Raw genomic sequence first — 17,050 nt, forward strand, 5'->3', positions numbered from 1 at the left:
AGTGAGAATCTCATTATGAATGTTGTCCAAGTCATGAAGATTGGGAAAAGGTGGAGAAAGTTTGTGAGATTTTAGAAGTTTTTAATTCAGCCACTAAAATCATCTCTGGAAGTGATTATCCAACTTCAAACCTGTTTCTGAATGAAGTTTATCGTGTGAAAGTGTTGTTGGATAAAAAGATGAATGATGAAAATGAATTTGTTCAAGCAATGGTTCGTAAGATGAAGAGTAAATTTGATAAGTATTGGGGAGAATGTAATTTGTTGATGTTTATAGCAGCAATCTTGGATCCAAGGTGCAAAATGAGGGTGATTGAGTTTTGCTTTCCTCGAATGTACCCTGATAGAGAAGTAAAAGAAAATATTGCTAAAGTTCGAAATGCCCTTTATGAGATTTATGATGAATATGCTCGAGTATCAATTTGGCAATGAGCATAGTGCTGAAACTCAAGTGCATGATAATGGTATTAGTGGTATGAATATAGAAGCTTCTTCTTCTGGTTGGTTTGAATTTGCAAATTATGTAAAATCAGTTGAAACTGCTCAACCACAACAATCTGATTTAGATGTCTACCTAGCTGAAGGCTGTTTTATCTGTGAAGGAGATTCCACTAAGTTTCATGCTTTTGAATGGTGGAAAGCGAGCACTTTGAAGTATCGTATTTTATCCAAGATGGCTCGGGATATACTTGTTATTCCTATCACTACAGTGGCTTCAGAAGCAACCTTTAGTGTAAGAGGTAGAGTTATTGATATTTATCGTGCTTCTTTATCTCCTGACACAGTGCAAGCATTACTTTGTGGAGGAGATTGGTGTCGGAATCTTCATGGAGTGAAGAAGAAGAACAAAGTGAGTTTTTTTTTATTATTTTATTATTAGGTGACTATCATTACTTTAATCTAATTTTTAACTATTATTTTCCTTTACTTTATCTATGTAGAAAGAGAAGAAATCAATTGAGATTGCACTCAAAATCCCCTAAAGTGAGGATATCTAATGTCTTCTATACAGGTATGAAATATTATTATTAAATACTTTTAATTTGTCACAACATTACTAAAGAAAAATAGGTAGTAGCTAGTCTAGATTGAGCTTTTTGCATTATAATTTACGAACCATAGGTTAACTAATGATAGAAACTCATGTTAAGGTAATTGACAAGATACTGTTTATATTTTTTTTCTCTGATTATAAGACAACTGACAAGATAAAATTCATGTTGATGCTAATGTTAAAAATTTAAAGTTATTGATCATTGTAATAATATTACAATCTTTTTCTTGCATGGGTGCTTTTATCGTTATTCTTATTGTTAATTATAATTTCTTTGTTTTGTAATTATTCTTTTGTATAGGTTTATTGAAAAGCAATATGAGCCCAATGTTCATTTGAAGACATAATATTATGAAGGTAGCATATGTATTGTTGTTGGTTTGTAGTAACTTATTTGTAAACTTATTTGCTTGGATATTTAATATCTTTCAATTAGGATTTTAATTTCTAAGTTTCATTATGTCTTATATTTGTGTGTTGTATTTGAATCATTTAATGAGACTTTTACTTGCTTAAATTTGATTGTTGTGTAAGTTATTATTATTATTGTTGTTGTTGTTGTTATTGTTGTTGTTGTTATCTTGAAAATATAATATTTATTAGGTTTGATAAAAATTAGTTGTAAAAGATCTCGAGCTCGAGCTCGAATAATCGAGTTTTTTTCGAGTATAAAAATCGAGCTTTTTTTTATATATTAATCGAGCTTAATCGAGCGAGTTCGAATAGCTCGAATTCGATCACGAATCGAGTTCGAGCTTGAAAAATGAAACTCGATCGAGCTCGAGCCGAGTATCGAGCCCCGAGTTGTGAGTCGAGCTCGAGCTCGAGCTTCTCATTATTCGGCTCGGTTCGTTTACAGCCCTAGTCAACACATCTGCAAGTTGACCCTTGGTTGATATATAAGGTGTACAAATCAACCCACTGTCTAGTTTCTCCTTTATGAAATGTCGGTCTACTTCAATATGTTTTGTTCTGTCATGTTGCACAGGATTGTGTGCAATGCTTATTGCAGACTTGTTATCACAGTAGAGTCTCATTGGTCCATCCCACTTGATCTTCAAGTCTTCTAGGATAATCTTTAACCATAGTAGTTCACAAATTCCTTGAGCCATTGCTCTGAACTCTGCTTCAGCACTTGATCTTGCCACCACATTCTGTTTTTTACTCTTCCAAGTCACAAGATTACCACCTAAGAAAGTGCAATAACCTGAGGTGGATCTTCTATTAGTTGCTGAACCTGCATAATCAGCATCTGTATATACTTCTAGAACTAACCCCGAATTTCTTTTAAATAAGATACCTCTCCCAGAATTGATCTTCAAATAGTGCAATATACGGTAGACAGCCTGTAGGTGCACTTCTTTAGGACTATGCATAAATTGACTTACCACACTCACAGCATATGCTATATCAGGTCTAACATGTGAGAGATAAATGAGTCTTCCAACTAATCTTTGGTACATCTCTCTATTTACAATAGCATCTTCATTAACTTCTCCAATTTTATGATTAGGATCTATAGGGGTATTTGCAGGTTTACATGCAAGCTTCCCAGTTTCTTTCAGAAGATCCATCACATATTTCTATTGTGAGATAAAAATACCATGCCATAAGTGAGCTACTTCAATTCCTAAGAAGTACTTTAATCTCCCTAGCTCTTTTATCTCAAATTCTCTAGCCAAATACTATTTTAGAGATTCTCTCTTTTTTTCATCATCTCAGTTACAATTATATCATCAACATACACTAATAGAACTGTGACTCTCCCTGAATTAGAGTGCTTGATAAACAATATGTGATCTCCTTGACTCTATTTATATCCCATTGCTAGCATCACTTTGGCAAATCTCCCGAACCAAGCTCTAGGAGACTGTTTAAGGCCATATAAAACCTTTTTTAGCTTGCATACTTTGTTTGCTTCTAGATGACCTCCAAATCCTGGTGGAACCTTCATATATATTTCTTCTTCCAAATCACCATGTAAAAAAGCATTCTTTACATCAAATTGTTGAAGTTGCCAATTGTAATTTGCAACCAATGATAACAAAATCCTAACTGTATTCATCTTAGCAACTGGAGCAAAGGTTTCCTAGTAATCCACTCCATAGGTTTGAATGTAGCCCTTAGCCACTAACCTGACTTTATACCTTTCAACAGTACCATATGCATTGTATTTTACAGTGAAAATCCATTTACATCCCACTGAATTTTTTCCTTTAGGCAACTCTACCAGTTCTCATGTCTGATTTTTCTCTAAGGCCTCCATTTTTATTTTTATGGCTTGCCTCCATTTCTCACTGGATAATGCCTCGGATAATGTAGTTGGAATAGAAATAGTGTTTAGGCTCACAAGAAAATTTTTGTGGGATGGTGAGAATTTTTCAAATGACACAAAATTAGATATTGAGTATAGTGGATGCTTGGTACATTCTATGGTTCCTTTCCTAATGGCAATAGGCAAATCATAATCACTAGTTATAGTTTTAGGAGATTCATGCTCATTTTGAGAAACAGAGTCAAAAACTGTAGTTACCTCATTTCCAGAGTTAGGATCAGGTTCTTAGACTGACACTGGTTCAGAATCTGAAACTTTTCTTCTTAAGTACACCTGTAATTCCTTCATAGAATCAAGAACAATATTATCCTTTGTCACATCTTCCGTATTTGGAATGGGTTCAGACTCAAATTCAATGTTTGACTTGAGCTCAACAGAAACAAGTTTCGACTCAGAAGAATTAATGGGTGTAAATGTTGAAGAAGGGGGCAAATCAAGCAAAAAAAAGTCTTTATCCTTATCTTCCATGAATGAAGTCTCCCCCTGAAGATAAGGTTGAGTAAAAAATGGTTTATTTCTTCAAAAGTGACATCTGTAAACACATAAAATTTTTTGGTAGGAAGATGATAGCACTTATATCCTTTTTGAGTTGAAGAATACCCCATAAAAATACACTTAATCACTCTTGGATCCAACTTTTTCCTGTTATGACTGTGAACATGAACAATGATGTACAACCAAATATCTTAGGTGTGAGATTGTTTGTGGTATTGAGGTTAGGATAAAATTATGAGAATAGTTCCATAAGAGTTTTAAATCCCAAAACTCTTGAAAGTAACCTATTTATAATGTGTGTGACAGTGAGAACAGCTTCCCCTCAATAAGATTTAGGTACATTTGCTTGAAAAAGAAAGGCTCGGGTTGTGGCTAGTAAATGACTATTTTTTCTCTCTGCCACTCCATTCTGCTGTGAAGTATTAATACAAGATAACTCATGAATAATCCTCTCTTTTTGAAAATAGGTGGATAGACTCTGGTTGAAGTAATCTCTTGCATTATCAGACCTAAATCTCTCGATTCTTACTCCAAATTGATTTTGGATCATGTTTTGAAAGCTTACAAACATACTATTCACATCTGATTTGGATTTAAGTAACAAAACCCAAGAAAGCTTAGTACAATCATCTATGAATGAAACAAACCATCTCGCACTAGAAATATTAAGAATTGTAGAAGAACCCCAAATGTCACTATGAATCAAGTAAAAGGGAGTAAAACTTCTTTTGTTACTGATTGAAAAAGACACACATCTATGTTTTACAAATTCGCAAATATCACAATGAAAATCTTCAACATTTAATTCTTTGAACAAAGAAGAAAACATGTTTCTCAAGATTCCAAAAGAAAGATGTCCAAGACAAAAATGATAAAGTCAGATTTTATCTTTATTGAAAGATTTTTCAAAAAAAAAATGACAAAGGTAAACTATTTTTGATACTACTTGTGTTATTTGATATCTCAAGATAGTATAATCCAAAAATTTAAATTGCGATAACGGTCACGTTTTTTGTCGCATCGCGTTTGTCACAGTTACGGATATAACGAAAACCTTCGCAGTCATTACGGCTATTGCGATCGTGAATTTTTTAAAATTTTGCTCAACTTGTTATAAAATATAATAATTTTAATTATTAATGATAAAACCTCTTATTTTATGATTTTTGAAGTAATTTATATCATATCATGTGTTTTATTTATTTAAGAAAAAATATTTATAGTAAAATATTCATATTTAAAAATTTATTTATATGATAATTAAAAAATAAAAAGAGATAAATAAATATGTGAAAAATAAATAATCATAACGAATAATTTATTTAATTATTTAATTATCGTACTCATCAAATTATTATCGAACTATATTATGCATAAATCAAATAATAAGTGATTAGGTATTCATAAATTAAGTAAGAACATTATTATTTATGAGTCAAAAGAATTACTTTTTATGAACTTACAGTAAATCAAACTTAACAGCCTCCATGTTATGGGCGATTTTCAATAATAATAACCTCAAGTCTACTTTCTCTGTCTTTTGACTAAATTGCACAGACCCATACAACTTCTCATCCCTTCACCTTGCATTAAATAATTTTTTTCTTCAAACCTTCATTCTCATCCCCATCTCTCAGTTCTCTTTTTATTTGGTGTGTGCTATCTGCTTGCTTTTGTAAACTTCAAGTTTCACTCTCATCTCTTGTCACTTATTTTAAGTCCCAACAACTCTTGCCTCATTCTATCAATGTAACATAACCCAATCTAATCCCAAACACACAAAATCATGACAAATTTAGAAATTAAAAAAAAAGATAATTTGAGTGTTGAATTAATTGTTTACTTTAAATTGCATATACTTCATTGTGATTGAAGTTCAACTTGAGAGAATTGATTTTTTTGAAAGTTTAAATTTTGTAGGTTTTTTTTTTTTTTTCCTGAATTTGTAAATTGATATTTATTTTCTTTCTTGTTATTTTTATTTTAATTTTTAAACAAAATCAAATGAATTTTTTTTGAATTTTTGAATGAAAATAGGAATAGCGGCAATAACGGTAATAGTGGGCAATAACAGACCACTATTGCCACTATTCACCGCTATACCGCAAATCACAACCGCTATTCATCTGCTATAAACGAGATTCAAAATTTCTTCCGTTTTTTCTTCAATAGCTGTGGCAGATAGTGGCGCGACCGTGAAATAACGACCGCGACACCGCTATCCGACCGCCATTTGAATCCTTGGTATAGTCCATCCTTCTCCTTAGCAAGTCCAATCATCTTCCCCGAACTCTAGTCCTGAAATTCACAATAAGAGGGATAAAAAGTTACTTTGCAATTCATATCTCTGGTAAGTTTTTGTATAGATATCAGATTAGTAGACAATCCAGGAACATGAAGAACATTTTTTAGAACAAACGAGGGATTAACTTGAACATTTCCTAATTCTGCCACTGTGGTAAGTGAACCATCAGTAACAACAATTTTCTTATTACTAGGACACAGGTTATATGTACTAAACTTTTGTGGGGAATGTGTCATGTGGTCTGTGGCTCCTGAGTCAATGACCCAAGAACTCGTAATAGGCTTAGCCGAGACATTTAATCCATGAGAACCAGAAGCTTTACCTGAACTAGAAACTTTACCCAAAGAACATACCATAGTAGGCTTTTCAAGGATTTTCAATAAGTTTCTCAGCTTTTCAATCTCTTCTCTGTTGAACTCTCCTTGTTTCTGAGACATCTGTAGTACTCCAGTGATTTTCCCAATTAACATTTCCTCAAATTGGGTGATAGTGATATCTTTCTTTAACAGGGTTCGACAATGAAGACCTAAACAAGATTCGGCAATGAAGGCCTAAAAAAGTCAGCAATGAAGGCTGAAAATTTTTTTTCCCAAGAAGAGCCTAAAGCTCTGATACCATGTGGAAACTGAATGTATATTAAAAAACTGCTTATCTTGAATTATACAAGAATCTTAGGTTTATATACAACTAACTAGGGGTTAAACTAGGAAACTAAATCTTTCTTAATTCTAGGGATACAAATACTTAATTCTAGAGATACAAATATAAATATACAGATTACAAGATTACAACCAGCTGTAAATAAGTGTTTTCTCACACTAAATGGTAGTTTACTAGCAAAATCAACAAAAAGATGAACAAATTCCAAAACAAAAAATTTCACTTTCACTTAATAACAAGGACAAAGCTTTCTATTCATAATAATAAAAAAAGATGAAATATTCAGGCTGAGATTCATTAACAAATAAGTACGAAAATATACTAAGTACCTAATGAGACTATTTCTTCATTCTCAAGCTGGCCTCCAACAATTGATAGCACACATGTCTGGTTGACATGGCAACATTTGTGAAATACCATGACCTGAAAGATACAATCATGAAGTCATTCTCTAGTTTAGTTGGTGCTTGATTATTTAACTAGCAAAAGAAGAAAATTAAAAGCAAACGAAGACAGCAATTAAAAATTGCAGTACCCAAATTTGGAGCTCCAGCTGGTAAATGATTGGCAGAAGCAATCAGAAAACCCATCTCATTTGAGGGTGGTCTTTCAACAGGTGTTCTAAAGTAACCTGCCAAAGAATTAACATAAGTGTCATCAAAAGGTAGAGACTATCTATAGAGGGCCCACAGATTCATCTTATCAACACTTTAAGGATATACACAAGAAAGAGGAGGCTATGCACATAAAATATGCATGAAGAAGTACAAACAACAGAACATCTCACATACTTATTCATGGACTTAAATCTGTGAGTTCTTAAAAGAGATTCCATACCAGCAAAGACTCATAAAAAAAAGTAAGAAATTAGCCATGACAACAGTTCAAAGCAAGATAATAAGGGGATACTAAAAGAGTGTCCTACAAATAGCAATGAAAATTTTCAGATACTGCACAAGGCATGCTTTTCATATTTATATGGTAAGCATGTTCTATATTTTTTGGAATTTTCTCTTTTAGTTTGGTAGAGGATCCATCACAACAACATGAAACACTTGAAATCAGTGAAGGTTTGATTGCCACCACCATAAATGGGCATATGTTTAATTTGCAGGAAATAACAATATGATCAGATCAAAAACACAAATTAATGCCCCTAAACATCCATCTGATAATCATGGAAACTTCATAAGGATTAGGATTACAAATTTCATTTAAATTTACAATGAGTCAAACACTCAAGCCAAAATTTTGTTTTAAGGACAGGATAATGCATACCTTCCTGGACAAACAATGGACCAGCAGCTGATGGATTTCTTCCTGCTATCCACCCATCACACTGATTATCAGTGTCATATTCTCCTGCAGGCATTCTCCACTGTTCATCAGCAACAAATGGCCTTCGGCCATCATGTTGCAAGCAGAGAGTATTGAGGACATGAATGCTAATAATGTGGAGGCATAGCGGGCTTTGTGAATGAGAAATGGCTAGATGAGATTTGTGGCAGACTAGGGGGTAAAGGTATTTGCACAAAGGTTGCATTACCAGGTTGAAACTGTTGACTTGGTTTAGAGGATTGGTCATTTAAGTACATTTCATTATGTCCATATTCCAGTTACCTTGAAGAATTATATACAGAAGGCTCTCAAGAATTGCAGACTCCTGTTGGAAAGCAAGGTGATTCCTGTGGAAACAATTCGTTTTTCACACCAGCATCAATATGGCCCCCAAGAGGAGTATTTCCAGCCATTTGAACTATTTGATTACCCTGCTTACAAAGGCATAGGTTATATAAATAAAAAAGTATCAACATACTCCATAACAAGCAAAGAAGACATATTAGGAGTATCACATTTGGTGTGCGCCAGAGTTCATGAGGTACAGGTGGTTGATATGCCAACTGTGGTCAACACTGTACTGATGACTAGGGCGGTAGCATGGATTGAGATAGCAGTGAAGGTTGAGTTGGCACTGGTGGTTGAGGTATAAAGACTGAAGGGTAGGAAAGTGGTGCAGGGGGAGGAGGTGGTTGTGTTGGTAGAGGAGGAGGAGGTGGAAGTGGAGGTGGAGGTGGAGATGGAGATGATGGAGGTGGGGGCGGGGGTGATGAAGGTGGAAAAGGTGGTGGGGATGGAGGAGAATCAGGGGGCAATCACAGGGAACCCTCTGGTAGAGGAGGGAATTCATTGGAGGTATTTGAAGCCGGTTCCACAATACTATCAGTGCCCTGCTGCTGCAAGTCCATTTCAAGACTATTTTTTGTCAATGATGGTCGATCATCCTTCTGGTGTCCAGAACCATCTTCATTTCGAGCTCACCATCCACATCTTCTAAGATGCAATGACGCCTGTCACTTGGAGTAACTGTACATGTTTCTAACTCTCCTAAAGCATGAGCTGGTTCTAATGGTGATGCATCAGCAGAATCTCTGCAAGGACCGTTTGAAAGATCTTCTTCCTCTTCATCTTCAAATGCATTAGAAGACAAAAGGCGAGGAAGCTGAAATGTAGCATTACTGGTTATAACCACCAACAAAATTGATGTCAGAAAGTTCATATCCCTTTCAAGTGACAAACACTAGAAACTAGAGGATGGGACACAAATGCTACAAGAAACACTGAACTAACTTCAAATTTAGTAATTTAAAAAAAATATTATGCAAGATAACTAAAAACATAGTAGCTCTATATTCAAATCAGATCAAACAACAGTGGCATATCAGCAAAATGGTGTGTTCCTAATTTGGTTTCAGCTGAATATCAGATTAAAGTGACCAATATGGGTTGGATAGTTTGGTTTGAAAAGCAAAAAGTTTTAGTTTGGCCTGCAAATCAAACTGACAAGTAAATTTGGCCTTAGTTTGGTTTCAAATATATCTGAAACCAAACCAAAACAAAAACCAAACTTCAATGGTAATATAGTAGATATTATATTTGTTATCATTATAATAATTTGGTGTAAATGGTTGAAAGTGTTTTCAGACCTGCCATACTTGTCAACAAGCATGCCTTCCATTTCCCTAATAGGATCATCTATAGCACGTTCAGCTTGTGATGGGTGCCATAGGGAAAATCCAGAAATTGTATCATCATTTGAAACTCCAATGTCGTCCATATAACACTGCAGAATAGATTCGGGTAAAATCTTCCTCTCAAGCCACAACCGTAAAACCTGGTATAGACAAAGATCCCTTTATCCTTAAGAGAGTGGGGGAAAGGAAACAAAAGACGAATAATCTCTTACAATTGAAAAAAAATAATATACCTTGAGGCATTGACGACGATTTTCACGAGCACTTGCTCCAGGTGGAGCAGCTGCACCAAGGAGACAGGCAATGCTGTTTGAACTGTAGGGATATATGAAACACCAGCAATGCCTAAATAAACATTAACCACAATCATTTACATGAATTGCTGCAATAATAGATCACATATGACTATTTCAGCATGTGTGCACAAGTTAAAGAGCAATTCAAAGAGTGTTCTTGTAAAAATAAACATGCACTCGTTCCAAAGTCTAAAGGAGAATTCACCTAGTAAGAATACTCTTTGTCATAACAAATATTAAGAAAATAATGCTAAACCAGCAAGAAAAATGATAAACTATACCCTTTTCTAAATAAAACTAAACATTTTTTCTTAATTGCCTGCACCAAATAAATTCAGTATTAGAGAGTAATTGAACACATTCATCAAGACAGCACAACCAACCTTTCTGATTATGTGAACATTGGGTGATTGAATCAACAAGAAAGAACAGGTCACCTTTACGATGAAAACTGGGCTCGCTTTCCAACTTCCAGATGAGAAGTTCAACAACCTGCATAAAAATAATGTATTCTAAGGCTCCCTCCAAAAGGTAGTCTTTAATAGAATTTTGCCATCATGAACATCATATGCAATAATTACCATTTTGTTTAAAACACAATAAAAAATCATAATATATAAATCTGGGGTTAAACAAGCTCATCGTGACATTGTTGAACCAACACCAAACATAAATATGCATATTATTTAACTTACTTCATTTACAATGCCATACTTGGCACAATCAATAGCAAGGCGAGTTGCTCGTCCAATATTTTCTTCAGTCCTTGATAAAGTCTCTATCATTCCTTCAAAAGCATCCCATGCAACAGCTGCCTCAGTACCACCACTGAGAGAGCCTCCAGGTGCCATGTGTCCTGAACTAGATCTTCTCTCTTCGATCTCTTCAGTATCCTGTTGATTTTGGGATCCTGACTGGGGACCAAGAGTTGATGGAGAATCTAGGTTTGTTTGATAAGCAAATCCCTGCACATCAGGCTGCATTGCATTGTTGATTGCAGATACAAAAGGCTGAACTGCAGGACTGGGACTTGCCCCCTGAATATCAGACACTGACACAAAAACAGAACTAGGATTTCCAAGAGAATATTGTTGAGAGTGAGCTTGTCTCCTTTTTGCCTGGGCAGCGGCAATAAGATGCTTCATAGACATAGCAGAATCCGGAGTCTTCAAATCAATCAACGAACCACTTCTATCTTCTCTAAAGACATCCAATCTGTACAGGAAGAGATTAGTCTACAATATGAAATGAAGATTAATATAATACCTCTAAAAATGGTTAATTAGATATAATAAATAATAACAACAACACAGATAATGCAGAGCCATACTCCATTGAAGTTTCGGTAACAAAAGCAGTGCCATTAATACGTGAAATTACTTTTGGAGTAGATTTCAGTCTTCCTACAGAAGAAACTGGGCTATATCTTTGACTCAAAACCTGATTTTGAGAAGACTTTCGACCATCAGAAACAACATCCGATCCCTTAACAGAGCCAGATGGAGCCTTTTTCTGAGTTCCATGACTGGAAACCTTAACAGTAGCTTTAGGAGTTCTTTGTTGTTCAACAACTTCTTTGGTGGCAGAAACCAGATAAGGAGACTTCGTTGAAGGCCTCCTTTCAACAGTTCATGGTTGAAGAGGTGACACAAAATCATTTGCTAATCGTAAAGAAGCCTCCTTGGGATCACTATTCTCATATTGGGTGGAATCTCCAACACTATGTTGAGCATTGATAGCACTTGCATGACTTACATAAATGCTCTTTGAAACAACAAAAGTTACCTTGACATTCCTGGCAGATCCTCCATGGACTGGAGTTTTGGGATCTTCTTCTTCATCTTCATCAAAAAGGCAAACAGCTCTCTGCCTCTTGGACAACTGGGTAGCTGGAATTTTCACATTACTAGAACTTGTAAGTGTCTCAACAAGATTTTTTTCAATTTTATCATCAGAAATAAGAGAGGCAGAACCAGAAATTGCCTCCTGAGCCCGCCAATGGCGATTTGATAAGGGCAGCATAGCTTCATTACCAGAAACATCAGAAATAATGGCTGTTGGGACTCTCAATGTTAAAATATGCAATGTGGATTTTTTCAACTCTAATTATTTAACTGCCTTGTTATTGACATGATTAGAACTTGGAGAATCTTTCATGTTTTTGGCAAGAGATCCCTGGGAAGCATCATTTTTCATATCTACAAACTTTGAATTTTTGGCAGGATGTAAAATTTCATCTGTTCCCAATTTTGGCTTTTCAAGTCCAGGTTCTCCCCTTTTTTTCTTGCCAGTAGTCTCACCTTTGGAATTGGCCACAGCATCCCGTACATCATCCTCAGCATTGAAGTTGCTTTTGGTTTTCAGCAATTCCTTTGCATTTTTACTACCAGTGTAATTAGAATCTGAGTTGAGAGCATCTGGTGAGAATTTTCTTACAGCACTGCCAGAGACTTTGCCTTTTACTCTATCTTTCAATTGCTCCTCAGAGTCAGGCTGATCAAGACAACCACCAGATTTATCATCCCTCAATAATGTTGCGGCTAAGCTGCTGCTTTTGTGTCCTTCCTCAGTTCTTTTCTTTGGCCCAGGACCAATCTTCTTTGACTTCTGAGCATCCCTCAATGTTTTCTTAGTACAATTGACAGTAGCAATTTTATCATCAGAGAATTCCTCCTTTATATGAGAAGGCTCATCTAAAGATGAAGATAACACCTCCTTTTTAGGTTGTTCACCATTTGATATTTTTTGCTTCCCTCCAGAAGACATAACCAGAGATAAGCCATCATCCACATGACCTGAAATTGATGACTTTACATTGTCATTATTATTCTCACCTCTACATGAACAGCCCAAATTAGAAGCAAGACAACCGTTTCTGTCACTAGTGGTTTCTGTGCCAAGAGCTAGTGCACCTGTTCCATTCATTAAGTCAGCCTCCGCATCATCATCCTCAACCCCATCAACAGATGAAGCCTCACAGCCAGGTGTTGATCTATCAGTTCCATCTCTCAAACCACTGGACTTCTCGTTATGTAATTCATCAAATGCCACACAGATTTCCTTCACAGCTTGCACAAAGTACTTAGTTTTAACACCTTGACACTTAGCCGAAAAGTTACTCTTTGTCTCAATAGTAAATGCTTGAATATCGCCAGGTGCAACAAAAGCTCTGTAAAAGAAGAAAAACGTAGGGAGAAAAATAAGCAACTAGAACAAAAGTGAACTGAAGTTCAAAGAGTAGTGTAAGAGAAAATAATGATGCATGCATGCATCTCTTGGCTGGGATGAAAAGCATTGCTCCTTTTTACACTAAAAATGCAGAGTCAAAAACTTCAATAATGAAATATGAAAATCCAATTACATAAACACTATCTTTAAGGAAAAAAAAGATGCAGATATTTAAATTTATCAACTTGCTCACATGTGCATGAACATGATGCCCTAAGGAATATGAGAAAATACATCACCAAGTATTAAAAAATAAACCAAAGACAAGAATTCAACAAATTAAAATGTCTTCTACATAATTCAGTAGCAGAAGCATCATCATCTAAAAATTATGATCCAAAAGGGAATAAAGTTTTCCATCCAAGGTTTAAGGATTAAGCCTCACAGCTTAAGCATGATTAAAAATATGCAAATATGGATGGAAAAAAATGTCCAAGAATTTAGAAAGGAAAAATCCCAAAAGAAGCCCTGAGCTTATGAAAGTTTCCAAAAAACAAAATATTCCCAAAACCACTTCAATGGTTCCACATAAATAAACCACTTATGCAAATGTTCTAAGGAAAACTCCAGCTGTACTTATTTTCAGGGCATTTAAAATGCCATTACTCAAAGGCTTCCGAGCATACCATATCTAAACCACCACATGTTGATGCCCAACAAACTTCACCTAAAATCTCAAACTGCTCAACTATACATATAGAGTATGAACAGAACCAGAAATGCTCCTCCAATTCATGGTTAGAATTTGGGAGGCTACTCAGACACAACTTAAGTAATTTATTCAAGCAAACCTTGACGTGATAGTAAAACTGAAAACCTTATTTTTCCAACTATATACAAGATTGGTTTGAACTTTATTTCTTTTCAAGATACTTGTAGCTACAGAAACTGTCCAATCAACATTCAAGAGGATCCATTATACAAACATAAAAGTTCCATTGTACAAAATAAAGATCCATTATTGTGCCCTAAATGTGTTACAGCCACATATTATGAATAAGTCTTCCATCAAGAATGGTCATTATCAACAATAAATTTAAAAAATAATTCTAAAATTCCATGTCAATATATATGTGAGAATAACTCTAACATAGCATAAAAAAATAACTAAATCACAAATCCGTTTAACACCAACAATAAAAAAAAAAAAAGGGAAAACTGCAATGCCATTCAATTCAAACACCAAAAAAGCTACGCCAACTTTCAAGTTCAGCAAGTTACAATTTAGTGATAAAGAAATGATCATGCCTACTAATTAAGCTAAACACATTGCTTTCTTGAACAATATGACTTCAACATTCACTACAAGCCACAAATACACATACATTAAGAGCCCAAGCATTGTTGAAATAGAGTATTTAAGAAAATAATAATAACAAATAAAATTATTTAAAATAGGTGTTTTAATCTGTTAAATAATTTTTCTTATATAGACCTGTCACCTTCTGCAAGCAGAAATTTCAATTTGGAGCTAAACCGTTAGCTGTCACAAACTCATTCCATTGGCTATAAAGGATAAAATCTAATTTCCCAATCCATGTTTCACCTACTTCAGTTTTCTAAAGTAGAGAAGATAGATATTTCAGAAGCCAAACCAATCATGAGTAAAGCACACATAATTGCCCATATAAGCTGACATCAACAAAAAAAAAATACTTAAATTATGAGAAAAGGTAACAAAATGGTCTGAGAATGAAACCACTAAATAGATTTTAACAATTATCAAATTCAACATCTACATAGCATCTAACTCCTTTGGTAACAGACTGGAGATTAGGAATAAACTTGAACCTCCAATCCTAACTAACCCAAATATGCTATACCAATGTTCCTGAGCACAACACAAGTCCAAGACAGCCTCATCAACTAACATCAGCTGCTTAGCTAACAACCACCACAAAATGGAGGAAAGACCAAAAGAAATAATAACTCAAATATTAAAATTACATTAAAAAAGATTAATTAAGGCAACATGAGATGCACATGCTATATCAAGAACATGTAGAAGTAGAAAAATATTGCACCATTTGTCATTGTATCATTATTTGGTTTTCTGCATCCTAGATTGAAAAGCTTGGTTAGCTAAAGGACATCTCACTATTTCTCAAATTATCATATTAAAAAACTATAAGACGTAAATTTCCCAGATAATCTGCATGGCTATCACATCTGCCAAATAGTACTCCCTGAACATTAGAATGGTGAGCTCCATGAGTTTATATTATGCAATCTAAAGCTAAATGACAGAGCTGCCTAGAGTTCAGTACTTTAACACATAGAGGACTCAGCATAGAGCTCTCCCGATTACAATTTTTCCCCTATTGTAATTACAATGTGCATTCTACAATTTCTTGATCATAGGAGCTGGATGGAAAGAAAAGCAACGATGTATACAAACAGCACGGAGATAGAATAAATCAAGTCAGTTTCAATGTATTCTCTAGTCAGCAAGCACCCTATGTGAACAACATTGACAGGAAATTAAAAAGAGTACATCATGTTTTGTCTGCTAGGATCGGCATAGGTAACAAGTTACTTGGAATACAACAAAATTAATATTTTTTTCACGGAAATTATCCAGTAACACCTTTCATGTATTTATCTCATGTTCCATCTTATTGTAAAATGTGGTTTCCCTCCTACCAGAAAACAGATGCAAACCATAAAACAGACATATCACATATCTTTATTCATCGCGTTGCCATCTCCCTTATTCACTAAACATGTACAAATTGAACATAAGTATGCTTACATTTCTCGTGTTCCAAAGAATTGGACAAAATATTTCCTAGAGTCAGGTTCTCGCTCCCAATCTTCATGCCAGCTAATCTGAAATTCATAACCCATAGAATCTACCTCAAAAACCAACCGTAAACCAAAAGCGCAAAAAACCAACTGAGTTCTAAGTAACAAAATAATAAAAACAAAAAAATAAATTGAAAATCTCTCACTAAATTTCTGACGACACTTTCTAGGATCAAATCAATCTAGCATGCAATAAAAAAATACACATATTTGTCCCTTTTTTTTCAGACCCAAAATAAAGAACTTGCATAGTTGCATTAAGTAACACAATTGATAAACAGGCAAAGTACCAAACCTGAAACACTAAAAACACAATCAGCTAACATACGCGTGGCAAAACTTTTAACTCCAAAAATAGGCCTTTCACAAAATAAAACAAAATTTACTAAAGGAAACGAATTGAGTACAAAACCAACAAATAAAATACAAAGCAAGACAATGTAAGCATAAAATAAACTTACCTACATCATGCAAAACTTAAAAAAAAAAAAAAAAAAATCCCAAACTCATCATGGATTTATTCAAATTCATAAGTTCAAATAAACATATAAGAAATTAAAAATATAATCATCAAAATATAAAATACCCATAATTCAGGATAAAAAAAGTAGCAATAATAATCAAATAAAAGGAAAGAGACCTTGGCAGGCCAAGCAGGGAAACCCTTGACTTTGGCAAGAACAAGATCTCCTAAACTTAAATTCTTAACTTTTGCTTTGTTTCCTCCCCTTTTACGAGTCCCAGCAATTGCCCTTTGGGGTTCCGGCAATGGAAGGCGGCTAAGGCATCGGGAGAGACAGAGAGAGATATTAGAAAAATAAGTGAAGAAAGGCCTTTTTTT

General features: G+C 34.6%; 1 pseudogene across 1 annotated transcript; it reads right to left on the reverse strand.

Annotated features, from left to right (window-relative positions):
- Positions 1-7,050: 7,050 nt before the first annotated feature.
- LOC149511059 (ENHANCER OF AG-4 protein 2-like) lies at positions 7,051-17,050 on the reverse strand (annotated as a pseudogene). The gene is made up of 11 exons (XR_016334666.1): positions 16,850-17,050; positions 16,157-16,233; positions 11,507-13,345; positions 10,872-11,391; positions 10,560-10,668; positions 10,114-10,225; positions 9,833-10,020; positions 8,702-9,364; positions 8,127-8,617; positions 7,384-7,479; positions 7,051-7,271 (listed from the first exon to the last, which is right to left on the reverse strand). The product of XR_016334666.1 is annotated as an ENHANCER OF AG-4 protein 2-like (transcript).

This window comes from Durio zibethinus, chromosome 27 (genome assembly GCF_047325235.1).
Source record: "Durio zibethinus cultivar Kanyao isolate XHJ-2024 chromosome 27, ASM4732523v1, whole genome shotgun sequence".
Lineage (NCBI taxonomy): Eukaryota > Viridiplantae > Streptophyta > Magnoliopsida > Malvales > Malvaceae > Durio > Durio zibethinus.